Here is a 12,608-nt window from a genome sequence, read left to right on the forward strand (position 1 = left end):
TTTCTTCAATTAACTTGGATGCTAAAATGCATGCCAAGGTGCTAGCAAACAGATTGTGCGTCAGCTTGCCCAGATAGGCGTACTGTAACTGTTTTGGGTTCATTGTTGGCACTCAACTCTGAAAATATCAGAAGAACTCTGAATTTGAGCTAACCTGTTAATTCTAACATTTCTTCTTGCATGCTGCTTTCCCCAGATGTTCAGAAAGCCTTCAACCAGTTATAGTGAGAGTGCCTCAGAGAGATTTCTGGTAATGTTTGGGTTTGGAAATCACTTTTATAGGGACAAATATGCTCTCTATACTCATCTGTGCACATCTGTTTTGGTTAATGGTCATCACTCCCCACATTTTAATTTGTCTAGGGCAATGTTTCTTAAACTATGTTCCACAGAACACTGGGGTTCCATGAACAACTCACGGGTGTGCCATGAGCGTCTGACTTTTTTTTTTTATCATACACTGATGGCATATATGAATAGTAACAAAGAGGAAGCCGTACTAGTCTATACACTATCAAAACAAAAAGCAGTCAAGTAGCACTTTAAAGACTAGCAAAAGGCGAGCTTTCGTGGGACAGACCCACTTCTTCAGACCATAGCTAGACCAGAACAGACTCAATATTTAAGGCACAGAGAACCAAAAACAGTAAGCAAGGAGGACAAATCAGAAAAAGATAATCAAGATGAGCAAATCAGAGAGTGGAGGGGTGGGGGGGAAGGTCAAGAATTAGATTGAGCCAAGTATGCAGACAAGCCCCTATAGTGACTCAGAAAGTTCCCATCACGATTTAAACCATGTGTTGATGTGCCGAATTTGAATATAAAAGCCAGCTCAGATGTTTCTCTGTCCAAAACGGTGCGATAATTCCTTTTCAGTAAGACACATACCTTTAGGTCATTGACAGAATGCCCCAGTCCATTAAAATGTTGACTAACTGGTTTGTGGATCTGGAGTGTTTTGATGTCTGTTTTGTGCCCATTGACCCTTTGTCTAAGGGAGTTAGAAGTCTGTCCAATATACAAAGCATCTGGGCATTGTTGGCACATGATGGCATATATGATGTTAGTAGAGGAGCATGAGAAAGTGCCCGTGATTCTGTGAGTAACCTGGTTAGGTCCAGTGATGGTATTTCCAGAGAAGATATGTGGACAAAGCTGGCAGCGGGCTTTGTTGCAAGGAAAGGTTCCAGGACTGGTATTCGTGCGGTATAGACTGTGGCTGTTAGTGAGGATCCTCATGAGGTTGGGAGGTTGTCTGTAGGAGAGAACAGGCATGTCACCCAGGGCCTTCTGGAGTGTGGCATCCTGATTAAGGATAGGTTGTACGTCTTTAATCATTTGTTGCAGTGGTCTGAGTTGGGGGCTGTAGGTGATGACCAGTGGTGTTCTGTTCTTGTTTTTTTTGGGCCGATCTTGGAGTAGCTGGTCTCTGGGTATTCGTCTGGCCCTGTCGATTTGTTTTTTTACTTCTCTTGGTGGGTAATTCAGGTTTATGAATATTTGGTAAAGTTCTTGTAGTTTTTGGTCTCTGTCAGTTGGATCAGAGCAAATGCGATTGTACCTAAGAGCTTGACTGTAAACAATGGATCTAGTCACGTGTGCAGGATGGAAACTAGAAGGGTGTAGATAAGTATAGCGATCAGTAGGTTTTCGGTACAGTGTGGTACTGATCAGGCCATCCATGATTAGTACTGTAGTGTCCAGCAAATGTATCTCTTGCATGTTGTAATCGAGGCATAAGTTGATGGTGGGGTGTAGATTGTTAAAGTCTCTGTGGAATTGCTCTAGAGCCTCTGTACCTTGGAAAGCCTCTGTACCATGGGTCCAAATCATAAAGGTGTCATCAACGTATCTTAAGTAGAGGAATGGTAATAGGGGATGAGAGCTGAGGAATCGTTGTTCCAGGTCAGCCATAAATATATTAGCATATTGTGGGGCCATGCGGGTGCCCATAGCAGTTCCACTAATCTGGAGGTATAAATTGTCTCCAAAACGGAAATAATTGTGTGTGAGAACAAAGTTACAGAGGTCAGACACCAAATTGGCTGTGGTGGCATCAGGGATGGAATTCCTGATTGCTTGTAATCTGTCTTTATGTGGAATATTAGTGTACAGAGCCTCTACATCCATTGTGGCAAGGATGGCATTATCAGGAATTTTTCCGATGTGTTGTAATTTCCTCAGGAAGTTGGTGGTATCTCGGATATAGCTGGGAGCGTTGGTGGCATAGGGTTTGACGAGGGAGTCCACGTAACTGGATAGTCCGGTGGTAAGGGTGCCAATACCTGAAATGATAGGGCGTCCAGGGTTTCCAGGTTTGTAGATTTTGGGAAGTAAATAGAATAGTCCAGGCTCAGATGGTGTGTCTGAGTTAATGAGGTCCCAAGTAGCAGCAGGGAGTTCCTTCAGTAGTTGTTGTAACTTCCTTTGGAATTCCAAAGTGGGATCAGCAGAGAGAGGTCTGTAACATGTGGTGTTGGAGAGTTGTCTGGCTGCCTCCTGTTCATAGTCTGACCTATTCAGGATGACAAGAGCACCCCCTTTGTCAGCTGGTTTGATTATGATGTCTGAGTTATTTTTCAGACTCTGGACAGCATGGCATTCAGCCTAGTTCAGATTATGTCTCATTTGGCATTGTTTGTGTATAATGTCAGCCTGAGCACGGTTGCAGAAGCACTGTACGTAGAAGTCCAGACTTTCACTACGACCCTCAGGGGGAGTCCACATAGAGTTCTTCTTCTTTTGTTGTTGGTAGGGGGGGTCGAGAGAGTCAGACTGTTGTTCATAGGTGTGCTGGAAAAATTCCTTTAGACGAAGGTGGCGAAAGAAGGCTTCAAGGTCACCACAGAATTGTATTAAGTTCGTTGAGGAGGTAGGGCAGAAGGCAAGACCCCGGGATAAGAGAGACTCCTCTGCTGGGCTGAGTTGGCAACCACTCCTCTACTTCTGATCTCTGTAACTTTGTTCTCACACACAATTATTTCCGTTTTGGGGACAATTTATACCTCCAGATTAGTGGAACTGCTATGGGCACCCGCATGGCCCCACAATATGCTAATATATTTATGGCTGACCTGGAACAACGATTCCTCAGCTCTCATCCCCTATTACCATTCCTCTACTTAAGATACGTTGATGACACCTTTATGATTTGGACCCATGGTACAGAGGCTTTCCAAGGTACAGAGGCTCTAGAGCAATTCCACAGAGACTTTAACAATCTACACCCCACCATCAACTTATGCCTCGATTACAACATGCAAGAGATACATTTGCTGGACACTACAGTACTAATCATGGATGGCCTGATCAGTACCACACTGTACCGAAAACCTACTGATCGCTATACTTATCTACACCCTTCTAGTTTCCATCCTGCACACGTGACTAGATCCATTGTTTACAGTCAAGCTCTTAGGTACAATCGCATTTGCTCTGATCCAACTGACAGAGACCAAAAACTACAAGAACTTTACCAAATATTCATAAACCTGAATTACCCACCAAGAGAAGTAAAAAAACAAATCGACAGGGCCAGACGAATACCCAGAGACCAGCTACTCCAAGATCGGCCCAAAAAAAACAAGAACAGAACACCACTGGTCATCACCTACAGCCCCCAACTCAGACCACTGCAACAAATGATTAAAGACGTACAACCTATCCTTAATCAGGATGCCACACTCCAGAAGGCCCTGGGTGACATGCCTGTTCTCTCCTACAGACAACCTCCCAACCTCATGAGGATCCTCACTAACAGCCACAGTCTATACCGCACGAATACCAGTCCTGGAACCTTTCCTTGCAACAAAGCCCGCTGCCAGCTTTGTCCACATATCTTCTCTGGAAATACCATCACTGGACCTAACCAGGTTACTCACAGAATCACGGGCACTTTCTCATGCTCCTCTACTAACATCATATATGCCATCATGTGCCAACAATGCCCAGATGCTTTGTATATTGGACAGACTTCTAACTCCCTTAGACAAAGGGTCAATGGGCACAAAACAGACATCAAAACACTCCAGATCCACAAACCAGTTAGTCAACATTTTAATGGACTGGGGCATTCTGTCAATGACCTAAAGGTATGTGTCTTACTGAAAAGGAATTATCGCACCGTTTTGGACAGAGAAACATCTGAGCTGGCTTTTATATTCAAATTCGGCACATCAACACATGGTTTAAATCGTGATGGGAACTTTCTGAGTCACTATAGGGGCTTGTCTGCATACTTGGCTCAATCTAATTCTTGACCTTCCCCCCCACCCCTCCACTCTCTGATTTGCTCATCTTGATTATCTTTTTCTGATTTGTCCTCCTTGCTTACTGTTTTTGGTTCTCTGTGCCTTAAATATTGAGTCTGTTCTGGTCTAGCTATGGTCTGAAGAAGTGGGTCTGTCCCACGAAAGCTCACCTAATAAACCATTTTGCCAGTCTTTAAAGTGCTACTTGACTGCTTTTTTGTTTTGATGGCATATATTTTCTGTTATTAAAACCAGATAGAATGTTACTTCTTCATTACTACAATACCTGATTAGATTACTTCATTTTGTTTTTGTGGTTCTGTTTGGGTTGTTTTCAGCCTGACAATTTTTTGAAGAAAATGTTCATACATGTTCCACATGAAAATATTATTGTTTCATGTTCTATGTTCTTAGAATGTTTAAGAAACACTGGGCTATGGGTACAAGACAGGGTTGATTATTATCACTCCCATTGTTTGCTTTTGGCAATGAAGCTATATGCAATAAATATAAGAAACAGGACCTTGGTAAAGGCCACCAATATGCCAACAGGATTAGAACAGCTTTATGTTGGGTAAAACATGAACGATGCTAGAGCCCAAATAGAGCTATTTGTAGTAACTATTGGGTTAAACAGCAATTTAGATAATCAAAATTAAAAAAAAAAACTTAAACATACATCCCTCTGGACCACCTTTGCAGCTTTGGACAAATTTTCCAAATTGATGTCACTGAGGTTCTCTTTCCTATAGCTACTTTCATTAATAATCAGGAATTTATCCCAAGGAAATATCAAAGTACTTGTTGGCAAGAGCTGACATTACTCAGTTCATACAGCTGTGCTTTGGCCTTGATTTGAAATCAGAACAAGAGATTTCTGATATATACATACAGTGTTGATTGAAAAAGTTGTTAACAAGAGCAACCCTGAAGAAAAGGCATAAAAGAGATTTGAACAAAGAAATGGATCCAGTGGGTCTCTGTATGGGAAAGGGAATATACATCTTCAGTTTATTTAGCCTGTAATGACAAAATGTACAAATGTCTGTATGGATTTCATGTGTCTCCAGTCAAGAGGCATCATACTTTTGCTACTTGGGAGGCATTCTGTCAGAGCAGTTCTAGGGAAGCGGAAAGGGAAAGGGGAATGTAGTTGCACATGTGGTGATTGTGTTCAGGCATTAGATGGTTTGGGGAGGAAATTATCAAAGAAATTTATCTTATGACAAAGTGCCATCTTCCCAGAGATCTCTTGATTTGCTCCAGTAGCAGATCTGCATTTTAAAGAGATTCATGTTTTATTGTGACTGACTAGACATTTTATTGCATATTATTGGAAAAATGTGACTCCCCTTCCTGTGGAATTGCGGCATAGTAGAATATGAATTGTTCTTTTAATGAAATATCTTTCACTCCACTACACAAGATATTAACTTGAGCTTGAATAAGTAACGTAAAATGGAGCCTGTTACTGTCTAGCTGTAATTTGCCTTAATAAAAAGTTTTTAACAAAGTAGAAAAGGCACTTTAATGCTACCTCCATATAAATATGTATTGCGAAAGTCTTAAAATTACATGAGCAGGTGTTACTTTTCCTGCCACGAGGATCATCAATAGAATTTAAATTCTGCAGCATCTAAGCAACACTGCTGATCTCTTGTATCTGAGCTAAAGGAATGATCGGTGTTAGAAATATGCTACCTTCACTGGAGGAAATACAGCATACAGTTTGCCACAGGGATGCCAGCTCTAGATTTGAAACATAGAGGCTACATCTACACTAGCACACTATGTCGAAGTAGCCTATTTTGAAGTAAGAACATTGAAATAGGCTACATCGACGCATATTGTCTACACATCCTCCAGGGCTGGTGCTGTCGATGTTCATCGAAAGAAGCCACCCTGGAATGAAATGCAGAGTGTCCACACACACACAAGTGCTCTCCGTCGAAATAGGGGGCCAGAAAAGCCCACGGATGGGGCCACAGGCTGGACTAGCCCTTCCAGGGCAACAGCAAGCCGCTCCTTTAAAGGGCCCCTCCCAGACACACCCAGCCTGCACAGCACAAGGTCTGTAGAGCGCTAGCCACACTCTCGGAAACCGACACACAGCAGCTATGTTCTCGCAGCAGCACATGGAAGCCCTCCACACAGTCACCCAGGGAGCAAGCGCCCTGCTAAGTGCTGCACAGGAGGATGCCCAGCAGCTCCCGTCAGAGGAGCCCTCCCAGGGGGCAGACGGGGATGCCCCTGACCACTGGGTTTCCCTCTTCCTCCCCCTCTGGGTGCTCCGCTGCCTCTAGAGCTACCCCCACCAGCTCCAAGTGGTGGGATCAGCTGGTCATGGGGGAGTGGGATGATGACCAGTCGCTGCGTGCCCTGGCAGACCTTCCTGGAGCTCTGCCAGTGGCTCACCCCCACACTGAGGCACCAGGACACCCGGGTGCGGCGCACCCTCCGCGTCGAGAGGAGGGTCACAATAGCCATCTGTAAGCTGGTCACTCCAGACAGCTACCGCACCGTGGGACACCAGTTTGGAGTGGGAAAGGCCATGGTCAGGGCTGTCATCATAGAGGTAAGGAGGCCTGCCCATGCACCCACTGAGGAAGGGTGGGGGGCTGGGGATGGGGGCCCAGGTGTGGGGCTGGGGAGCGAGGGGTGCCTGGGAAGCAGGGGCTGGGTGTGGGGCTGAGGAGGGAGGGGCTGGGGAGAAGGGATGCCAGGGAGGGAGGGGCTGGGCAGGGGGTACCCATAGAGGAGCCCGGGAGGGGGGGCCTGAGGGAAGGGACCTGGGGGGAGTGGCCTGGGGCACCCTGCACACCCTCATGGGCACTTGTGTCCTCTCCCCACAGCTGGGCCATGCATTCAATGCCATGCTGCTTCAGAGGGTCGTCCGACTCGGGGACCTGGACACAGCTGTCACCGGATTTGCTGCCCTGGGGTTCCTGAACTGCTTCAGGGTCCTGGACAGGACCCACATCCCCATCCACACCCCAGACCACTGTGGGGGAAGATACATCAACCACAGGGGCTACCACTCTGTGGTCCTGCAGGCCATGGTGGACAGCTAGGGCCACTTCCAGGATGTCTACATGGGCTGTCCCAGTTGCACACATGACGCCCGCATTTCCTGGAACTTGGGCCTGTGCTGCCAGCTGGAGGCAGGGACCTACATCCCCCAGAGGGAAATCCCTCTGGGGGACACCACCGTGCCCCTTCCTTGTGGCTGATGTGGCCTAATCCCTCCAGCCCTGGCTCATGCACCCATACACTGGCCACCTCAAAACCAGTCAGGAGCTGTTCAACACTCGCCTGAACCACTCCCACCAGGTGGTGGAAAGGACCTTCGGCCACCTGTAGGGCCACTGACTGTGCCTCCTTGCCCACTGGACGTCAGCCTCCAGAACATCCCCCAGGTTGTGGGTGCGTGCTGCACACTCCACAACATTGTCGAGGGTAAGGGGGAGGCCTTCGTCCGGGGTGAGTAGTCAACACCGGCATGGGCTTCCCCCAGGTGGCTGCTGCACCCAGTTGCCAGGCCCCCCGCGAGGGGGTACTGGTCCGTGAGGCCCTGCAGGCCCATTTTGATCAGGGAGACCCCCGAGCACCTCCCTGGCCTTCCCCGCAGGGACCCCCCCACAGCCCACACACTATCTCCCCAACAAGCACGTCTCAGGTCCTTTGGAAAATAAAACTGTGAATTATTGAAAACTGGTTACTGTGTTATGTGCACCACCAAAACTGCAACCGATATACAAAGGAGGACGACTATATACAAGGGGAACAGCTATACATAAGGGGGGCAACTATATACAAATGGGGGCCCAGTGGATGGCTCGGCTGTCAGCCCATCAGGCTGGGGTGGGTGTGGAGGGGCACAACCCCCAGTGGGTACAGGTTGCGATCTCTCCCCCACCTTGTGCGCGGTCCCTGGCCCAGCCGGCTACGGGCCAGGAGGACCAGCAGGTACAGCTGGGATGCCTCCACTGGCTGGTCTTCAGCCCCAGTGGGCGCCGGTCTTGGGGGGCTGGCAGGCGGGGTCCCAGGCGGTGAGGCAGGCGGTGAGGCTGGCAGGGGGCACAGTAGGCGGTGCAGCAGGGGGCGAGGCAGGTGGGGTGGCAGGGGGCATCAGGTGGAGCAGCGGGGAGGGTGGCATGGGGGGCCAGCGGGGAGGGTGGGAGCCAGGCAACAGCCTCCTGGATTGACCCGGCTATGTCCTGGAACACCTCCATGAATTCCTGCCACGCTGCCCAGTGCCGGGTGGACTCCTCCTAGTTGAACTGGAGTCTCTCCTCGGCCACCTCTGTCTGCCGCCAGAGAGCCACCAGAAGCCATCCTCTGGGTCCAGTGGTGTTGTGACCATCCTGCTGGCCTTGGGGGTGTGCCTGGCCCTGGGGGGGGACTGACCACCAGTGGGCTGTCAGGGACCACAGGGCATGCCTGGCTGCCTTGGGCCGCGGATGGTGCAGCTACAGAGAGAGGGAGAGGAAGGCTGTTAGTACTGTGCACTGGCCTGTTCCCCCTGCTCCCCCTTGAGTGTTGGGTCTCCTTCCCCATCGGTGGATGTGATGTCCCTGTTGGGTGTCCCCATTGCATGGTCCCCCTGACCCTGGGGTTAGGGCACAGTGCTGTCCATGGGTGTGGGTGCTGACAGGCGCTGATGGCCATGCCGCCATTCTGGGACCGTGCTGTGGCTGGGCAGTTTGGGGTTGGGGTCCCCTGGGGGTGTGTGAGGCTCTTGGTCATGTCTGGTGCCCCCACCCCGTGGCCTGTGGGTGTGTGCCCTGTGGGTGTGTGCCCTGTGGGGTACGTACCTGACCGTCCATTGCCACAGTTAGGGGAACCCCGGTGGACAGATGCCAGGCTGGTGCTCTGGGAGGGGAAGTCTATGAGGAGCTCCCCCTCCTCACTGCTGGACCCCTCCTCTGCCGTCCTGAGGGGTGGCTCCTCGGATGGGACCCAGGGTACGGGGCTAGCCTCCAGGCCAGACTGCAGCTCTGAGGCCTGCTGGGGCTTGTTGGTCATGGTGTCAAGGGTGGCTGTGGCGGAGGAGGTGTCCCGGGGGCCCAGGATGGCCCTGAGCTCCCTGTAATAGGGGCAAGCAGTGGGGGTCGCTCCAGACCTGCTTGCCGACTCCCAGGCCCAGGCGTAACCCTGCCGCTGCTCCATTACCTTGCTCTGGACATGATCGAGAGGGCGGGCAGGGTGACCCTGGGCAGCCAGGTCCTCGGCCAGTCGGGCAAACACTTCTGCGTTCCACTGCTTGCTCCCCATCACGTATAGCACCTCCTCCTCACCCCAGAGCCCTAGCAGGTCTCAGAGCTCGGCCTCTAACCAGGAGGGGCCCCACCTCTTTTTGGCCCCCTGTTTGGCTGCCAGGGATGCCTGGGTCCCCTCATGGGGGGAACCCTGGGAGTGCTCTGGGGGCTGGCTGGATGCCATGGATGGTGGTTCAGGGCCTCTGGAGGGTGTGCAGGGCTAGCACGTGTGTGAGCTGCTGCCTGCACTCTCTCAGCTTCCTGACACAGTAAATTCGGGTCTATGGTGCTTTAAGGGCTGCTGCACGTGGGGATCATAGAGCCCCGCAGGGGCTGGACAGAGTGTCTCAACCCCTCAGCTGATTGCCACCGTGCAGGACGCCGCTATTTCGAAGTAGTGGGATGCAGATTGTCTACACGCACCCTACTTCGACGTTGAACGTCGAAGTAGGGCGCTATTCCCATCTTTGGATAGGAATAGTGATTTCAATGTCTCGCTGCCTAACGTCGATTTCAACGTCAAAATAGCGTATGGCACGTGTAGACATGATGCATGCTATTTCGACATTGTGCCGGCTACTTCAAAGTAGCTGGCTAGTGTAGACACACCCAGAAAGAGGGGAATCATAGAATACTAGGACTGGAAGGGACCTCAAGAGGCCATTGAGTCCAGTCCCCTGCCCTAATGGCAGGACTAAGTACTGTCTCAACCATCACTGATAGACATCTGTCTAACCTGTTCTTCAATATCTCCAGTGATGGAGATTCCACAACCTCCCTTGGCAATTTATTCCACTGTTTGACCACCCTGACAGTTAGGAACTTTTTCCTAATGTCCAGCCTCAACCTCCCTTGCTGCAGTTTAAGCCCATTGCCTCTTGTTCTATCCTCAGAAGGCAAAAAAAAAAACTTCTCCCTCCTCCTTAAGACACCCTTTTAGATATCTGAAAACCGCTATCATGTCCCCCCTCAATCTTCTCTTTTTCAAACTAAACAAGCCCAATTGTTTCAGCCTTTCTTCATAGGTCACATTCTGTAGACCTTTAATCATTCTTGTTGCTCTTTTGTGGACCCTCTCTAATTTCTCTACATCTTTCTTGAACGGGCTTCAGATTCTGATCCCAACCATTCACATGACTATATCTAAGCAGCTGACACGCACTACTAACAAGCCAGCTAGCTCAAGTTAAAAGCACCACCACACTTGAGTTAACGGTTATTGTGTGGGGCTGGGCCCTGAATCAGGGACAATAGCTGAGCTACAACTTGAATTAACTCTGACATGGACTTGAGCTCTGAAACAACCTGGTGTTGCTTCCACTGAAGTCAATTTCAATGCCTTTTCATGCAACATAAAGCAATGTTGGAAAGTGAAGAATGCTGCATACAATTGAAGCTGAACAGAGAGCTTAGGCAGGAAAAAGGAAATTGGGATTTTGTCAGGACAATAGAGATACCACGATGCCTCCAATAAGCTCCAGGGGGTAGTAAACGACGAAAAACAGTCAGGCTGTCTGCTTTGCAAAGCATTTTAAGAAAAAAAAATAAGTTCTGCTGATGTCTAAACATCTTTACTATCCCTGCTGCTGCTGGTCCCACTACAGCCACCTCTTAGACTTTGTCCTGGTCCTACAGTCAGGGCAGATTTGGCAAGGTTTACTGAATCAAATACTCCTCTGAACTGGATCCTTCGCTGGTCCTCCTCTGGATTGCAGCCTAAGGGCAGGGCCATGGGGCACCATAATTGACAGCTCATTGGTTCAGAGAAGTAGCCATACCAATCACCCAGCTATAACTACAATAGTGTATGGAAGTCTTTGAGTATTCACTGGTCTAACTCCTTACCCTGTTGATTCTCAGTCATCACCCAGTTTTGATGCCTAAATGTTTACACTGAACTTTTCATTTCTGCAGTGGCTACTGTGCATATGCCGACCAGCGCTGTTTTGCTAACCCTCTCTTAACCTGTAAACAAGACCACAGATTAATAGAACAGTTTCCTAGCTAAAAGTGGGCTTCATTATAAAGTTAATCAAATGTGCCTTCTATGTGGACAGAGAACTGGGTGGCAGGATTTAACTTTACAAGCCCAGCAGCAGTTCAAATATTGCATTTAGGTGGCCAGGGACAACAGCCAATCATCTAGTAACACTAGGATTTGCCTGCTACAATGAGCCAGGTACTGGGCACAGGATACAGACAATCAGGCTGGTCATACAAATACAAAGATACATTTAGGGTCCTATTTAGAAAAGCAAAGATCACGAAACAAGAGAATGTTGTTTGTTTTTCTTTCTTATCATTAACAAAGTTGCAGCTTTTGTTTAAGAGCTCAAATGGGAGCTATTCGTCCTAGATTGTCATTCTCTTGTTCATCTTTTGTCATTTTCCATTTGATCACAAGCTCCACACGCCCATTCCTTCCTCTCCCTCTGCCCAAAACAAAACAAGATTTCCAAAAAATAGAAGGGCTGGTGAGAATGGCAAAGGAATGATTTTCTTTCCATGTTTTGTGACTTTTTAAGTACTTCTTTTGATTTCTCCACCTCACACCTATGTAACAGCCTTCTGTAAGCAAGAACAGATGTTGCAACAAGCAGAGTTTACCCTTTGACCTTGAGAGTTTGTTCCTCCTGTTCTATGATTTTGTTTGGATACACAGTGAAAATCTGCAAGATGCCCGAGGAAAAGATATTGATTTGCCTTTGTTTTTTTTTTTTGCAAAATGCCAAATTCCACTTGTTTCAGTTCATTTACAGTTTTCTAAGTCCCCAAATTTTCATACCTATAAAAGGCATACAGATACCATGGTGGTGAGAGTGGTGTAAATACACAAAGAACATGACATAAATAGGTATCTCTGAAGTTATTCTGGGAAGACTCAAACTGTGGACAGTGAATTCTGGATGATTATGTATTATCTGCTCTATTAGTACACCCCTGTAGCTACAGAGATATGCTTCTGACATTTCTGGAGCAGTTTCTTCCATGCACCTAAAATTATTTGAAAAAGCATCAAATTTTAAATAATGTGGATTCCCCTGCTATTCCATGCCCCTCCCCATGGTTTTCCTTTTTGCATCACATAGATGTTCCCCAT

This window comes from Carettochelys insculpta, chromosome 1, assembly GCF_033958435.1.
Source record: "Carettochelys insculpta isolate YL-2023 chromosome 1, ASM3395843v1, whole genome shotgun sequence".
In the NCBI taxonomy this organism is placed as follows: Eukaryota; Metazoa; Chordata; order Testudines; family Carettochelyidae; genus Carettochelys; species Carettochelys insculpta.